Source organism: Helianthus annuus, chromosome 4, assembly GCF_002127325.2.
Source record: "Helianthus annuus cultivar XRQ/B chromosome 4, HanXRQr2.0-SUNRISE, whole genome shotgun sequence".
NCBI lineage: Eukaryota > Viridiplantae > Streptophyta > Magnoliopsida > Asterales > Asteraceae > Helianthus > Helianthus annuus.
Genome location: NC_035436.2, coordinates 155702744 through 155719185, shown reverse-complemented (window position 1 = coordinate 155719185; position 16442 = coordinate 155702744).

The following is a 16442-nucleotide window of genomic DNA, read 5'->3' as shown; positions in this document are numbered from 1 at the left end:
ACGGTGAGGAAAGGCGGCAGTCCACAGCCCGGCATGGCTCCGGCATCCATAGCCGGTTGGGACTGCAGTCCCATCACGAAGGATATGGTCGTATCGATCCGGACGACGATACATACCGCGGGGAGTCTCACGCTACCAGCAGCAGACCGGGAGGACGCCACTATGTTCCTCCCACTCATCCCCGCAACACATACCTCCGCGCTGCAAAGCGCCCCGAGAGCCAACCCTACAAGCCAAAATCTGCGCCGAAAACTCCAAGTTCGTCCCAAGAATCGCCCATGCCGACGTCAACACTACAAAATTCCCATTGAACATTGGGAAATACAATGGTTCGTCCGATCCGGACGACCACATAAATATCTTCACCGACGCAGGGTGCAACGGCAATTGGGACGAGCCCACCTGGTGTCATTTTTACCCTCAGACCCTTACGGGTCTGGCCAGGGCTTGGTTCGATTCTTTGCCAGTGGGATCACTGGCCTCATTTGAGGACTTGGAAGCCAAGTTCCTCGCGTATTTTAGCCAGCAGCGACGCCATGAACGTGATTCCATGGACGTCATAAACATCTGGCGCAGGGACGACGAATCACTTGAAGCGTTCGTCGTCCGATACAACAAAGAATGCCTGGAGATAGGTGACGTGGCAGACCAAATGGCACGTAACCACTTCATCGTAGCCGTTAGAGACGAACAGATGGTGATGACTATCTCCGGCAAGGACGGCTTGCCAAAGAAATGGGAAGATGTCATGGCTGCGGTCAAGACATACGCTCAGACTCAGCGGTCCCTCAAACCGCATGTTGGTAAGGCACCCCCCGAGCGGAAGGCCAGCCCTCCCACCAAGAGCCTAAGCGCAACAATAAGCGCAACCGGGACACTTGGAATCGCGGTAGCGATCCCAAGCCGTACGTCCTGCGCAACAACCAGCCCGACGCAAGGGCAACCATCAACGCCCAGCGTGAGAACCGGGCGTCGAAAAAACAGTCTCGGGACCGTAATTGGACCGAGATTACTCAGTCGCCAAGCGACGTTCTCCTTACGGACGCGCATTTTCTGCGACCAACCCAGCCGATGAAGTCCAAGAAAAACCAGGATCTCACACTCTATTGTGATTATCACAAGGACTTCGGCCACGCAACAAACAACTGCATCAGTCTCCGGCTGGAGATTGAGCGAGCCCTAAATGAGGGGAAGCTGCAACATCTGTTGCCAGGTGGACAAAAACCTACCAAGAGCATCACCCCCCACGGCGAGGGCACCTCCGCGGGGAAGAGGACCATATATGTAGCCTCAACCCATATGATCAACGGAGGCAAAGGAAGGTCGCGCAAGGCGGCGAGAAGACCAGATAATGACTGGAAAGACGAGCAAGTCGTGTTTCCAAAAGTCTGAGGCGGCCCGCGCGACAGGCGCGCCGTCGTTATTATATGCCACTTGGCTCATTACTGCACCGAGCGATTATTCATCGACCCCGACAGTACTTCTGACATCATATACGAGCAGTGCTTCTGTGACAACCCTCACAATTCCAGGTATCCGTACAATTAATTAATAATTAATTTATGCTTAATGACTGTGCTTGATTACAATTATGATTAAACTGCTTTCTGTTTTCTGATACATACATACATATGCATCACATTTTATACTGTCACTCCATTTATTATACACAAACATTAGTGACAAACTTGATGCACAAAGCACAGTTAGCACAGTGAGCGGATAACCATAAAAACATGCTGACAATGCCAGCACCTAGACAAACAATATTTTTGAGGCCAGTATGAGCCAGAGATAGAATACTGCACTAGTAGGGAGTGTAGGGAAGTGAGGACCATAAAACTGTGTCACTAGGTGATAGTTATAGTGGCCGGGAGTCCCAAAAACATACCTTAAGTGCAAAATTCGGCACTAAATACCAAAATTCAGCATCTAACAATGCTAGTAAAGTGCAAAAACTTGGTAAAATAGTCCTAGATACTTTCCAAAGTGTTGGGAATTTATTGTGTCACTAAAAATAATATAAAAGACACTTTTTAGACTAATTTAGCACTTTAACGAATCAACATCCAACCGAACAACCGGACTTTACCCGGAACATAAAAATATTGCCAAACACATTGTTTTTACTTTTCTGAGCTAGTTAGGGTCCCCGAACACCCTAACACACCTTATATTATATAACACACGCTAATACACTAACTTAACACTTGGAAACTTAACTAAATAAGTAACTAGATCAATTGCATCCCAACCCCATACCCCCCCCACCTCGACGGTTACATGAGGGTGGGACACACTCACATTTCTTTTGATTATTTAACTGCAAATGTTGGAGGTTTAGGAGCATTCTACATGTTGGATAAAAGATAAGTTGGTTTATAAATAAGCACCATGTGTTTAACACTTTTCTCATCAAACTCAACATCAAACAAACACTTCTCTTCTTCTCTCCTTCCTTACTTTCGGCCGCCACCCATCACCACCATACCACCACCATCAAGCTTTCATTCAAGCATCCTACATACATACAAAGGTGCAAGAGGTCCAACAACTAAGCTTGGTGCACTCGGAAGCACAAGGACCGCTCTAGTTTTCTTTTATCCACCACTTTTACGCTTTGAAACTCCCCTAGCCTTGTGCTAGTAGTAAGTGCTTTAAATCTTCATCTTGTTCTTATTTTTAGTGGTTAATAGTTGAAAGAATGATAAAATATTAAGAACTCTAAAGAACATCATCAAAGTCTTGAAGTTTAAACTAACTAGAGAAGATGTATGGTTAAATGATGTTGAAATCATGTTGATCTTGTGTTGTTATGCTTAATACATGTTGTTTGATAGTAGAAGTAAGATGGTTCATCACCTAGACTTGCTAGATCATGTTTAAGAACATGAACTAGCAAGATGTGAAGGTTAAAGATATGAAGGATGATGAAACCATCCATACATGAACTTTGAACTTGAATAAATAAGTGATTTCTTGAAAAAATGAGTTGTAAACTTGTAGATCTAAAGATCTATAAGTGGTTTTTCGAAAGTACCAAGTGAAAATATTTGTTTTGTTAAAACTTGGATCTTGTATGAACTAAACACATTTTTAGTAAGTAAACAAGTGTATAAACACTTGTGTAACAAGAAAATTTCACAAAGAAATATTTTTGTAAATCATGACTAGAAGTTGTAAATGTTCAAATCCTTTAAAAATAAAGCTTTTAAGAAACTAATCACATTTTTAAAGGTAACAAGACTTCCTAATTTTGCTAGTAAGTTACTACTTGTTTTTATAAACTTTCAAGTTCACAAGTTTATGATTTATGCTTATTTTTGCAAGTTTGGTAATTAGAGATTATATATTGTTGGTTGATGATTGTTTGAATGATTTTACAAAAGAAAATGATATGCGGAAAAGCATGGACACCTCCATTTACAAAGGAAACTCTGGCGGAATTTTTCTAGAATTTCAACACTTAGAAATATTTTTCTAACAAATGTTTACAAATATATTTTTAACTTGATTTTCAAAATAAACTTCGCCATGATTTTTATTTCAAGAATTACCAAGTATCAGAGGTGGATTTTCGTAAATAAAATTTGATGAACATATATTTAGAATATATATATTTTATAATAAAACGCTTGTGTGATTGTTTGTTATTCTGTGCACTAGATATATTATTTTTAGGGTAAAAATAATATAACTTGAAAATATCATGAATTTACGACTCCAAAATAATACCAACGCTCTCACAAAATAAATATTTAAGTTACACAAGTATTGTTATTACAACGCGAACTTTAAAACGTAACTTATGTATATTTAAGAAAAATACTCATATTCGTATATTTTGGTGAAATGAAATACTATTTTGGAAAAATCTATAAAGTAAAATATAATATTATTAGGAAAAATATATATATTTTGGAGTTGAGATGTTTTGGACAAGTAAATTAAATATATTTTCTAAGTGGGACTTAAAATATATTTTTCGGAATTATAACGTATACATGTATAAGAACCCCCATCCTTGGGAAGGAATATATTTATAAAATAAATAAGAAGTGTGTATACGAAATAGTTGCCTATCTATTTTTCCAAAAAACGTTAAACCCTAAGCCAAGGCACGGCCATCCGTCTAATAGGCATTAGTACGTGTAGGTCGTCACGCAGCAGATTGAGTTGGAGATTGACGTTTCAGGATACGCACTTCTGTGAGTTCATGTCCCCCTTTTCTCTTTACTGTTTTCAGTTTTATACTTCGGGGGTGAAGCGACAATTATTACAAACATTTATTTACATGGTATGGTTAGCGTTGGGAGGGTTTATACTTCTAGATCATGTGAGGGGTGGGTACAACACTTGAGGCCATTAATCCTCGTTGTTAGGACCGAGGGACACAAGAGTGATAGATCTAGTTGGGTGTAGCGAGCCCACACCCGTGAGGCCGGGGCGGCCCATAGAGGTGACTGTGTCTTCCAGCCGAAGCCCGGTAACAAATTTGCTAGGTTTGAGTTTCCCTGTACTTTCTCACACTTGCCAGTGGCTTTGCAGCCCATTGGTGATCTCTTTTTCCTTATTGCTACACACCAGGAACTTTATTTATACATGAAAGGTTATTCATACTCACTTTTACATGAACTCGCTCAACTTTTTGTTGATTTTTCAAACTACATGTATTTCAGGTAATTAGGGGATCTGGCAAGGTATGCAATCTCGTCAAGCTGCGTAGGAATAATAATGTCATCCGAGTTTAGGAAATGTGACCCTTGCCTGGACGGGTTACAAGTCTTAAACTGTGTTTTTTATTCATGTCTTTTGGTTGTGTCATCAGTCATGTGAACACATTTTAAATTATGTCATGTTGTAAGTTGTTTTAAGTGTCGACTTTTTAAACAATGTTGTTGTGATAACTTTTAAAACTTGATGAATGGATGACTATCATGGTTTTATTTTCATATAGCATTATTGTGATTTTGCTATGGTATTAAGAAGTCACACCAAATAAACCCACGCTTCCGCAAAAGCCAGGGTGTGACAGCTTGGTATCAGAGCATCGATCATGGCGAACTAGGATTCTTTCTCGAGTCTAGACTATGATCACTAGGGCTGTCACGAAAACATTTTTACATTGCATACACTAAACGTCCAGATCCAGGATACAAAACATTTTTACAAATAAAAGGCACAAATACACTTTTTCAAAAATTATATTTCAGTCTTAGAGACTGAGGAGGTTCAGTCTTAGAGGCTGAGGGAGGTTCAGTCTTAGAGACTGAAGGGTTTAATATTAGAGATTGGGGAGGTTTAGTCTTAGAGACTGGGAGGTTGGTCTTAGAGACCAGGGAGTTAGTCTGAGAGACTAGGGAATTCAGTCTGAGAGGCTGGGAGAGTAGTCTAGGAAGACTAGGAGAATTACTCGTTTGCTTTATGGTGACCTACATGTTTATTTGATTTCATGTTGATATTTGTGCATATATGTGATTGTGTTACAGATACCATGGTTTCTTCTTCAGACACAGGAGTATCAGACACAGTAGACCCCATGGCAGTTGTGTCAGATGACGAGATACCATCAGAGGGAGACGTATACACCTCAGACACCACGAGTACAGATGACGACGATTTTCAGCCCTTCGCGCTGCCAGACATCGGAGTTGAGCCTGCTGATGGCATTCCTGTTGGGGATTTACCTCTTGCGGTGATCCCTGCTCCCATTCCGCTTGCTGCTTTCCCCGTGGTGGATGCGCCACTCGATGTCGTATCTGATGACGACATTGATCTGCTCGAGGAGGGTCCGCCTGAGGACGACTATGAGGGCGGGGCCCCGATTGATGTTGATGTTATCCTTCCTATGGCTGAGGCCCCTGTAGAGGAGCTTCCTGTTAGTTCACCTGTCCCAGATTCGTTGGAGTCTGTGGCATCTGCGTCTTTACACGACCAAGGAGTGCAGCATCACTTTTCTGATGCCGACCCCGACATGGCGATGTCAGCTGCACCCGGTCCATCACACGAGTTCGAGTTTGACCACGAGATCGATGACGCTTTTGATCTAGTTTTTCCCCCTGATTTCGATCCTGACCATGACATCGAGTTTATTCACATGGACCAGCCCTTAAAGGCGCCCGTAGCTCCTATTGATCCTTTGTTTGACATTCCTGCTGATTTTGATATGGATCTTGTTGACCCCGAGCCTGTCATGGCCCCAGAGCCTGTTGTTGCTCCTGATCGTGCACTAGAGCATGACCCTGTTCATGATGATGCACCGGCCATTGCACCTCTTGTCGATGATATACCCATTTCTGATCTTCCCGTTGTTGCTCCACCATTGGTGGATGATCCTGTTGTTGATGCACCGTTACCTGATCCTGTGCCGGTATTGGTTGACCGCGCACCTTTCGCCACACATATAGACCCTCGTTATGCCGACACCCGCAACGGGTGGATCGATGACGACGACGATTACCCACCGTTTGTGCTACCTGTCACTCCACCAGTAGCACATGTTTCTGTACCCACTGATATTCCACTGTTTCCCCCACACACCACGGATGTTCATCGCACTGATCTTCCCATTACGTTCCTCCAGGACATACCGCCACCTCGTCCTGGAGAGGGGTCATCGAAGCAGTCGCCTGTTTCTGCTCCACCCGTGCTGCCATCATCTTTACCATTCACATCTTAGTTTCCTCATGTTGCACCACCTACTGCACCATCTTTCATGCCATCGAGCGAGCCATTTTTATGGACTACGCCCCCTATCATGCCATTGTCTGATCCGTACCACCCGTACCACGTTGGGTACTATATGGAGGACATACTTCCATCCTTGATGATACAGCAGGATGCATTGACGCGTCGTATTCAGGATTTGGAGAGAGCTCCACGTCCGTCTTGTCATTGTCAGACCCCATTTGCAGCACCGCACCCTCCACATCCACTTTCTCCCGATTCAGACGTTCGCTTCTGGACTTCTGAGCAGCAGATAGCATATTTGTTGCGCGTCTGTCGTGCTTTAGAGGAGGACTGGTTACACATGCGTCGCTTACTTTTCTCTCGTTTTCCTCCTCCTCCTCCTCCACCATCAGCATAGGCATTTTGATTCGATGCAGGTAGACTTTTGGTGAGAAGACCGTGCTTGTCCTGACTATACAGCATCTTGAAGACCGCATTTTATGACATGACTTTTGATATTTTGTATCTGGTTGTTGTAGCTGACTAGATAGTTTGGACAAGGGCGATGTGGCCTACAGTTATAAAACTTGTAAACATTGTATTGTGGTCTTGATTTTATGATAGCGCAATCGCAGTATTCTCATTAAATGCATTGTTGGATTATTTGTTTTAAATTTTATAACATGTGATGTTATGTGATTGGTGAATGTTATTACGTACGCATATTATTTACTTACTATGACCTGACCAACGTGAAACATCTTTTAGAAGATGCCTCCAAGACGTGACCCGCACATGCCCACTAATGAGGCGGAACTCCAAGGAATCATTGCCGCAGTTATCGCACAATACGCCGCCTCTCATGCAGAAACGAGTGGAAATATCTCGCACAACCACGGCAATAACAATCCACCCAATAGTAATGTTAAGTCGTTTGAGATATACTGTGATACATTTGGATATTTATAGCACGTTCGCTAATACCATTTGTAAATTCAAACGTATGTGCGGGTGCACCTACAAGCAATTCCTCGACTGTAAGCCCGTGAACTTCGACGACACTGGAGGTGCTGTTGCATTTGTTAGGTGGGCTGAGAAGACTGAATCTGTCCTTAGAATGAGTAAGTGTGCTCCTGAGCAACAAGTGACCTACATCTCAGGGCTGTTTCTGGATGGAGCCCTATCTTGGTGGAATCTGCAAGTGCAAACTTTAGGTGAAGCTGCTGCTTATGCGTTATCATGGAATGAGCTGAAGGAGCTTATGAGAAGGAAGTACTGCTCACGTGCTGAAATTCAGAAGCTAGAGACTGAGTTCTGGCACCTAAAAACGGAAGGGTCCAAGATTGCAGAGTATGTTCAGAGATTTCACGATTTGTCCCATGTAGTGCCGTACATGGTCACACCCGAGTTTAAACGTGTTGAGCGCTTTATCTGGGGATTGGCCCCTCAGATCATGAGTATGGTTACCACGTCCAAGCCTGCAACGATCACGGAAGCCATTGATCTCAGTGTGGCCCTTACTGAAGAAGTTATTCGATTGAACAAGTTTTCAGTGTCTGAGCCAAAGAAGAAAGAGACTCATGTGGAGTCGTCTGGTGAAAACAAGCGAAAATTTTCAAACTTCAAGCAAGGCACAAGCAATGTGAACAAGAAGGGTGAATCATGTAATGCTCTGCGTTTTCATTACTTTTTCATATTTAGAAACCATTGTTCATATTCTTATTTTTGGAAACTTTGTATGCTCGTATTCGTCGTTTCGTTAGAATCGCCGAGAAAAAAAATCTTTTATCTTTAATACAATTCGTTTTAAATATGGTTATCTATTCCTTATTTTTATTATTTAAAGTATATTATTATAATAAACTAGTTAGTCTCATTATTTTTTTTTAAGTTAGTGAATGCAAACTAACTTAGTTAGTTAGTTTCTTTTTATTGGTAACATGACTAATCTTAGTTAATTTAATCTCTTAGAGTCAGGGGCCTGTTGTGTAATTAGCTGAAAGTATTATATCAGGGGTTGAAGTGTTATACTTCAAAGTTTTAGTAAAAAAAATGATGAAGACCACAAGACTCGAACCCGGGTTAACACCCCCATCACATACGCGCTTATCCGCTATGCTGCGGTCTTCACATCGGTTATGATCCAACTCGCAAAATACTCATACTCTCGCTAAATCAAACCTAAAACCCATTGTTTAAACCCTAATCTTTATCATCAGCTGCACATTATATTTACCCTTGTTTCCTTTTGTCTGCAACTCAAAGACAATGCTTACACAAATAAAAATCCTCAGATCAAGCTAACACATAACATCTGATCTTCAACTCCTCTTCTCCGGCCGATTCTTCGGCGACGGGTTATCCGACAGGCAACACCACCCCCTCACCCCCTTTCTTCTTCTTAAACCACCACCCCTTTCTTCTACCTATGTTCGTCGAACGGCCGGCCACCACCATTTCGGTGGTGTCGTATGGAGGCGAGTGCACAGTCGAGAGAAGAGAGACGAGGAGAGTGAGAGATGAGAGAGAGGAATCAGAGACGGCAGCAGGGTCTCGACGGTCCGACGACGACAGCGGCTGGGTTCTAGCAGTTCACGGCAGTGGCGTGGTTTCAGTTCGAGTCTCAGTTCCGGTAAGGGTTTTGAGATGATGGTGCGGGTGACGGCCAACCGTTTGGCTCCGGCTCTGGCACGAGTTTCGCGACGCAGTCGCTTCAGGTCAGTTGTGATTCGGGTTTTGTTTTGCTAAGTTCCGACTCGATTTTGTTAATTCCTTCGTTATTCAGCAGGTTCGGGTTCTGTACAATCGGATTCGATTCAAGTTCAGTTTCGATTCACTTAGTTCAGCTCATGTTCAGTTCGGGTTCGTTTCGGCTCGGTCAACATTAGTCAACTGATCAAACTCAGTCGGCACACGACTTGGTATAATCTTAAGCGGCGCAATTTCTATTATTAGTGTTTATATTTATATAGTTATTGTTTAATCTTGAAACGTTCGTTACTCGAACTTGTAAACTAAACGTGTTTTGAAACTTGTATAAATACACTTATTTCCGTTATGAAACTCGTATAAAATGTTTTGTTACTTGTTGAATTTTGACAAATAAATCGACAACTTGTGTTGTCGGGATTGTCCAAAAACAGAGGAAACTCTGCCTGTTTTTCATAAAATTCTGTGAAACGAAACACGTTTATTTTAACTGGCGAAGCCTATCGGATTCAATCAAATTTTCATAACAATAATTATAAATATATATGTATTTATTTATTTATTTATTTTTACAATACTTCTATAACCTTTCCGATAGACGTAATTTAGAATTATTGTATAAACTATATAAAATATATATATGTTTATACAGCAACAAGTAATACTTTAGATTTCACTTCCTATCCTCCGTCATAATTCCTTTTACTCATGCACCATCGTTTGCCCTTATAGGGTTACCTTGGTGTTCCATCCTGCTAATCTCATACACTCGCCAACGATTGGATAATCGGAAGACTTAGCAATTATGTGAGTATACTCGTATTTCCCCCTTTTTACTTTTACCACTTTTGGGGTGTAACATGTTTACTTAGCAAAAACTTACACATGAACATTTTGCTTAAACACAAGAACATTCCTATAACATGCTTGTATACGTGATGGCTTGATACTTTAAACTTGGGTGATTCTTATGTGTTGAACTTATCATTAACTTCGTACGAGCCTAACCGTGACATATGTAGCGCTATAGGATTGACGACCCGCCCGTAGACTTGAGGTTATGTCATGAGCATGTTGCGTCTCTTTTGGTTTGATATGTTAGACACATGCCATATTTAAATGTTTATCTTGAATCACATGCTTGCTATGAGGAATTGTTTAAAACTTATCTTTTGTTATGTACGTACCAAACTTGTATACTCGCCTTTGCTTTTGCATTGAATTGTATTTTAAACATGTTACAGGTTGATGATGACGATGCTATGAAAAGAAGTAGCGTTGATGCCTAGATACACATATAGACGTTTAGGTTTAATATGTCGTATCAGTTTTGCTTATATTATCATGTATTCCTTTTGAAGTTGTTGTTACTCGAGTTTATGTAATGTTGACAATTGAAAGTTATGAAATGAAATGTCGTCACAAATAGTGTTATGATGTCTCGAGCAATCTTCACACTTCGTCTCATCCCGATGTTTCCGCCATTGGTTGGGGTGTGACAAATCAAGCACACCGGCCAGGGCTGCAACCGGTGTTGAAAACAAAGGAAAGGGTTACATGGGTACTCTGCCCAAGTGTGATACGTGCCAGCGCCACCACTCTGGTCAGTGCAGGTTGAGGAAGTGCGAGTCGTGTGGAAGGAATGGCCACACGAAGGACACGTGTTGGGCCGGAACTGGTGCTGGGCGTAGTGGTAATTGAGGTTATGGGAATGGTAATGGAAATCGCCAACAGGGAGGAAATGGCGAAAATGGAAACCGTGGGAATGTTGCGAATCAAGCTGGGAATGGAAATCGCAACCAAAACAACACTCAAGCTGGTAATGGAAATGGAAATGGTCGAGGATCGGGATGTTTAAATTGTGGAGAAGTTGGGCACTTTAAGAGGGAATGCCCAAAGTTGAATCAAGCCAGCGGAAGAGTGTTTAACATTGAAGCAAGGGAAGCGCGCCAGGATCCCAACGTTGTCACTGGTACGTTCCCTATAAATCAACGCTTTGCATCTGTTCTGTTTGATACTGGTGCCGACTATAGTTTCGTATCATTAGAATTTAAGAATATGCTTGGGTTAGTCGCTAGTAAGTTAGATATTCCGTACTCAATTGAACTGGCTAATGGGAAGCTAGTTGAAACCAATGAGGTCGTCAGAGGTTGTGTAATTGAGCTGGGAGAACGCGACTTCACTTTGGATCTACTACCAGTCGAGTTGGGAAGCTTCGACGTGGTAGTAGGGATGGATTGGTTGTCAAGCAACAAAGCCGAGATTATTTGTCACGAAAAGACCATTCGCATCCCAACAGAAGATGAAGAGACGATCGTAGTTCATGGAGAGAAGCGCGATACTCCATTAAGAATCATTAGTTGTTTGAAAGCTAGAAAGTGTTTACAGAAGGGATGTGTTGCCTTCTTGGCACACATCGTGGATAAAGAAGTTGCTGAGCCGAAGATCGAAGATATCCCAGTGGTAAAAGAATATCCTGAAGTTTTCCCAGAGGACTTGCCAGGATTATCGCCGCAAAGACAAGTCGAGTTCCACGTTACTTAGTTCCAGGCGCCGCGCCTGTGGCTAAGGCACCCTACCGACTTGCGCCTTCGGAGATGCAGGAGCTGTCGACGCAACTCCAGGAGTTGTTAGACAAGGGATTCATCAGACCATGCTTCTCACCTTGGGGAGCTCCAGTTTTGTTTGTCAAGAAGAAGGATGGTAGTTTCCGCATGTGTATCGACTACCGGGAACTGAACAAGTTGACAATCAAAAATAGATATCATCTGCCAAGAATTGATGACCTATTTGATCAGCTGCAAGGTTCAAGTTTCTACTCAAAGATCGATTTGCGATCAGGTTATCATCAGCTGAGAATACAAGAGGAAAGTATTCCCAAGACTGATTTTAGAACTCGTTATGGACATTACGAGTTTCTGGTGATGCCGTTTGGGTTGACAAACGCGCCAGCCGTTTTCATGGATTTGATAAACATAGTTTGTAAGCCGTACCTCGACAAATTTGTTATTGTGTTCATCGATGATATCTTGATCTATTCGAAGACGAAGGATGAGCACAAACAGCATTTCAGAGCTATTTTGGAGCTACTTAAGAAGGATAAGTTGTATGCCAAGTTCTCGAAGTGCGAGTTCTGGTTACGTGAAGTCCAATTTCTTGGACATGTGGTTAATGGAAATGGAATCCATGTGGATCCAACAAAGATCGAAGCAATCAAGAATTGGGAGACTCCAAAGACGCCGACCGAAATTCGACAGTTCTTAGGTTTGGCTGGTTATTATCGAAGGTTCATTGAGGGTTTCTCAAAGATCGCTCAACCTTTGACTTCCCTTACCCAGAAAGACAAGAAGTTTGATTGGGGAGACAAACAAGAAGAAGCATTTCGGTTGTTGAAGGACAAGCTTTGTAATGCACCGATCTTATCGCTACCTGAAGGAACGGATGACTTCGTGGTATATTGTGACGCCTCGCGTCAAGGTTTGGGTTGCGTGTTAATGCAGCGACAGAAAGTTATAGCGTACGCGTCACGCCAGTTGAAGGTTCACGAGAAAAATTATACCACGCACGACTTGGAGTTGGGCACAATGGTATTTGCATTGAAGATCTGGCTACATTATTTGTACGGTATGCGATGTACGATCTTCACGGATCATAAGAGTCTGCAGCACATATTCGACCAAAAGGAGCTCAACATGAGACAAAGACGCTGGGTAGAGCTGTTGAACGACTATAACTGCGAGATCAAGTATCATCCAGGGAAGGCGAATGTGGTCGCCGATGCCCTAAGTTGAAAGGAAAGGATCAAGCCCCTAAGGGTTAGGGCTCTAGAGATGATTGTCCAAACAGATCTCTCATTGCGCATTCGTGCCGCGCAAAGAGAAGCTCTTAAAGAAGGGAATGTTGAAGATGAATATCTCCGTGGGATGGAGAAGCAGTTGGTACCAAACGAGGAAGGACCTTTATGTTTCATGAAAAGAATTTGGGTTCCTCTGTTTGGTGGATTGAGAAAGGTTATTTTCGATGAAGCTCACAAATCACGGTACTCGATTCATCCAGGAGAGGATAAGATGTACCAAGATCTTAAGGATTTCTACTGGTGGCCTAGGATGAAAGGCGATGTTGCAGTTTATGTTAGCAAGTGTTTAACATGCGCCAAAGTAAAAGTCGAATATCAAAAGCCTTTAGGTCTTCTGCAGCAACCTGAAATACCCAAAGGGAAATGGGAACAAATTTCAATGGATTTCACAACAAAGTTGCCAAGAACGCCCAAAGGTCACGATACTATTTGGGTAATAGTCGACCGTCTAACGAAATCTGCGCATTTCTTGCCAATCAGGGAAAACGACAACACAAGTAAACTTGCTGAGATATACATGAGAGAGATTATTGCACGTCATGGAGTGCCTCTCTCAATCATCTCTAATAGAGATGGAAGATTTGTGTCAAGGATTTGGCAATCCTTTCAAGAAGCATTCGGTTCTCAGTTGAACCTAAGTACAACTTTTCACCTGCAACCGGATGGACAGAGTGAACGAATGATCCAGACATTAGAAGATATGCTGCGAGCTTGCATGGATCAAGGTGGAAGTTGGGACACCCACCTACCATTGGTCGAATTTTCATACAACAACAGTTATCACGCAAGTATTCAAGCCGCACCGTTCGAAGCTCTTTATGGACGCAAATGTCGATCACCGATTTGCTGGGCTGACGCAGATGATAGACAACTAGTGGGTCCGGAATTGGTCCAAGAGACGACGGACAAGATTGCACAGATCCGAGAGAGCATCAAGGCGGCTCGGGATCGACAAAGGTGTTATGTGGACCGAAGAAGGAAACCTCTGGAATTCGAGGTAGGAGACATGGTTCTGCTGAAGGTTTCACCCTGGAAGGGTGTGGCATGCTTTGGAAAGCGTGGGAAGTTGAATCCGCGTTACACTGGTCCATTCAAGATCCTGAAGAGGGTTGGTTTAGTAGCATACAAGTTGGACTTACCTGCTGAACTTAACAGTGTTCATGATACATTCCATGTATCAAAACTGAAGAAGAGTCCGACTCAAGAGACGGTAGTCATTCCTGCAGACGAGATTCATATCGACGACACGCTCCACTTTGTCGAAGAACCAGTTGAGGTTACTGATTGGAAGATTAACAAGACACGCCGGAGTAGTGTCAAGCTCGTCAAAGTTCGATGGAATGCAAGACATGGTCCAGAATTCACATGGGAACGTGAGGATCGTATGAAAGAAAAGTACCCCCATTTATTTCCAAAGACCCCTGCAACTAGAAGCAGAGCTTAAAATTTCGGGACGAAATTTTCTTAACGGGGGGAGAATGTGACAACCCTCACAATTCCAGGTATCCGTACAATTAATTAATAATTAATTTATGCTTAACGACTGTGCTTGATTACAATTATGATTAAACTGCTTTCTGTTTTCTGATACATACATACATATGCATCACATTTTATACTGTCACTCCATTTATTATACACAAACATTAGTGACAAACTTGATGCACAAAGCACAGTTAGCACAGTGAGCGGATAACTATAAAAACATGCTGACAATGCCAGCACCTAGACAAACAATATTTTTGAGACCAGTATGAGCCAGAGATAGAATACTACACTAGTAGGGAGTGTAGGGAAGTGAGGACCATAAAACTGCGTCACTAGGTGATAGTTATAGTGCACGGGAGTGCCAAAAACATACCTTAAGTGCAAAATTCTGCACTAAATACCAAAATTCAGCATTTAACAATGCTAGTAAAGTGCAAAAACTTGGTAAAATAGTCCTAGATACTTTCCAAAGTGTTGGGAATTTATTGTGTCACTAAAAATAATATAAAAGACACTTTGTAGACTAATTTAGCACTTTAACAAATCAACATCCAACCGAACAACCGGAATTTACCCGGAACATAAAAATATTGCCAAACACATTGTTTTTACTTTTCTGAGCTAGTTAGGGTCCCCGAACACCCTAACACACCTTATATTATATAACACACACTAATACACTAACTTAAGACTTGGAAACTTAACTAAATAAGTAACTAGATCAATTGCAATCCCAACCCCATACCCCCCCCCACTCGACGGTTACATGAGGGTGGGACACCCTCACATTTCTTTTGATTGTTTAATTGCAAATGTTGGAGGTTTAGGAGCATTCTACATGTTGGATAAAAGATAAGTTGGATTATAAATAAGCACCATGGGTTTAACACTTCTCTCATCAAACTCAACATCAAACAAACACTTCTCTTCTTCTCTCCTTCCTTACTTTCGGCCGCCACCCATCACCACCATACCACCACCATCAAGCTTTCATTCAAGCATCCTACATACATACAAAGATGCAAGAGGTCCAACAACTAAGCTTGGTGCACTCGGAAGCTCACGGACCGCTCTAGTTTTCTTTTATCCACCACTTTTACGCTTTGAAACTCCCCTAGCCTTGTGCTAGTAGTAAGTGCTTTAAATATTCATCTTGTTCTTATTTTTAGTGGTTAATAGTTGAAAGAATGATAAAATATTAAGAACTCTAAAGAACATCATCAAAGTCTTGAAGTTTAAACTAACTAGAGAAGATGTATGGTTAAATGATGTTGAAATCATGTTGATCTTGTGTTGTTATGCTTAATACATGTTGTTTGTTAGTAGAAGTAAGATGGTTCATCACCTAGACTTGCTAGATCATGTTTAAGAACATGAACTAGCAAGATGTGAAGGTTAAAGATATGAAGGATGATGAAACCATCCATACATGAACTTTGAACTTGAATAAATAAGTGATTTCTTGGAAAAATGAGTTGTAAACTTGTAGATCTAAAGATCTATAAGTGGTTTTTCGAAAGAACCAAGTGAAAATATTAGTTTTGTTAAAACTTGGATCTTGTATGAACTAAACACATTTTTAGTAAGTAAACAAGTGTATAAACAATTGTGTAACAAGAAAATTTCACAAAGAAATATTTTTTGTAAATCATGACTAGAAGTTGCAAATGTTAAAATCCTTTAAAAATAAAGCTTTTAAGAAACTAATCACATTTTTAAA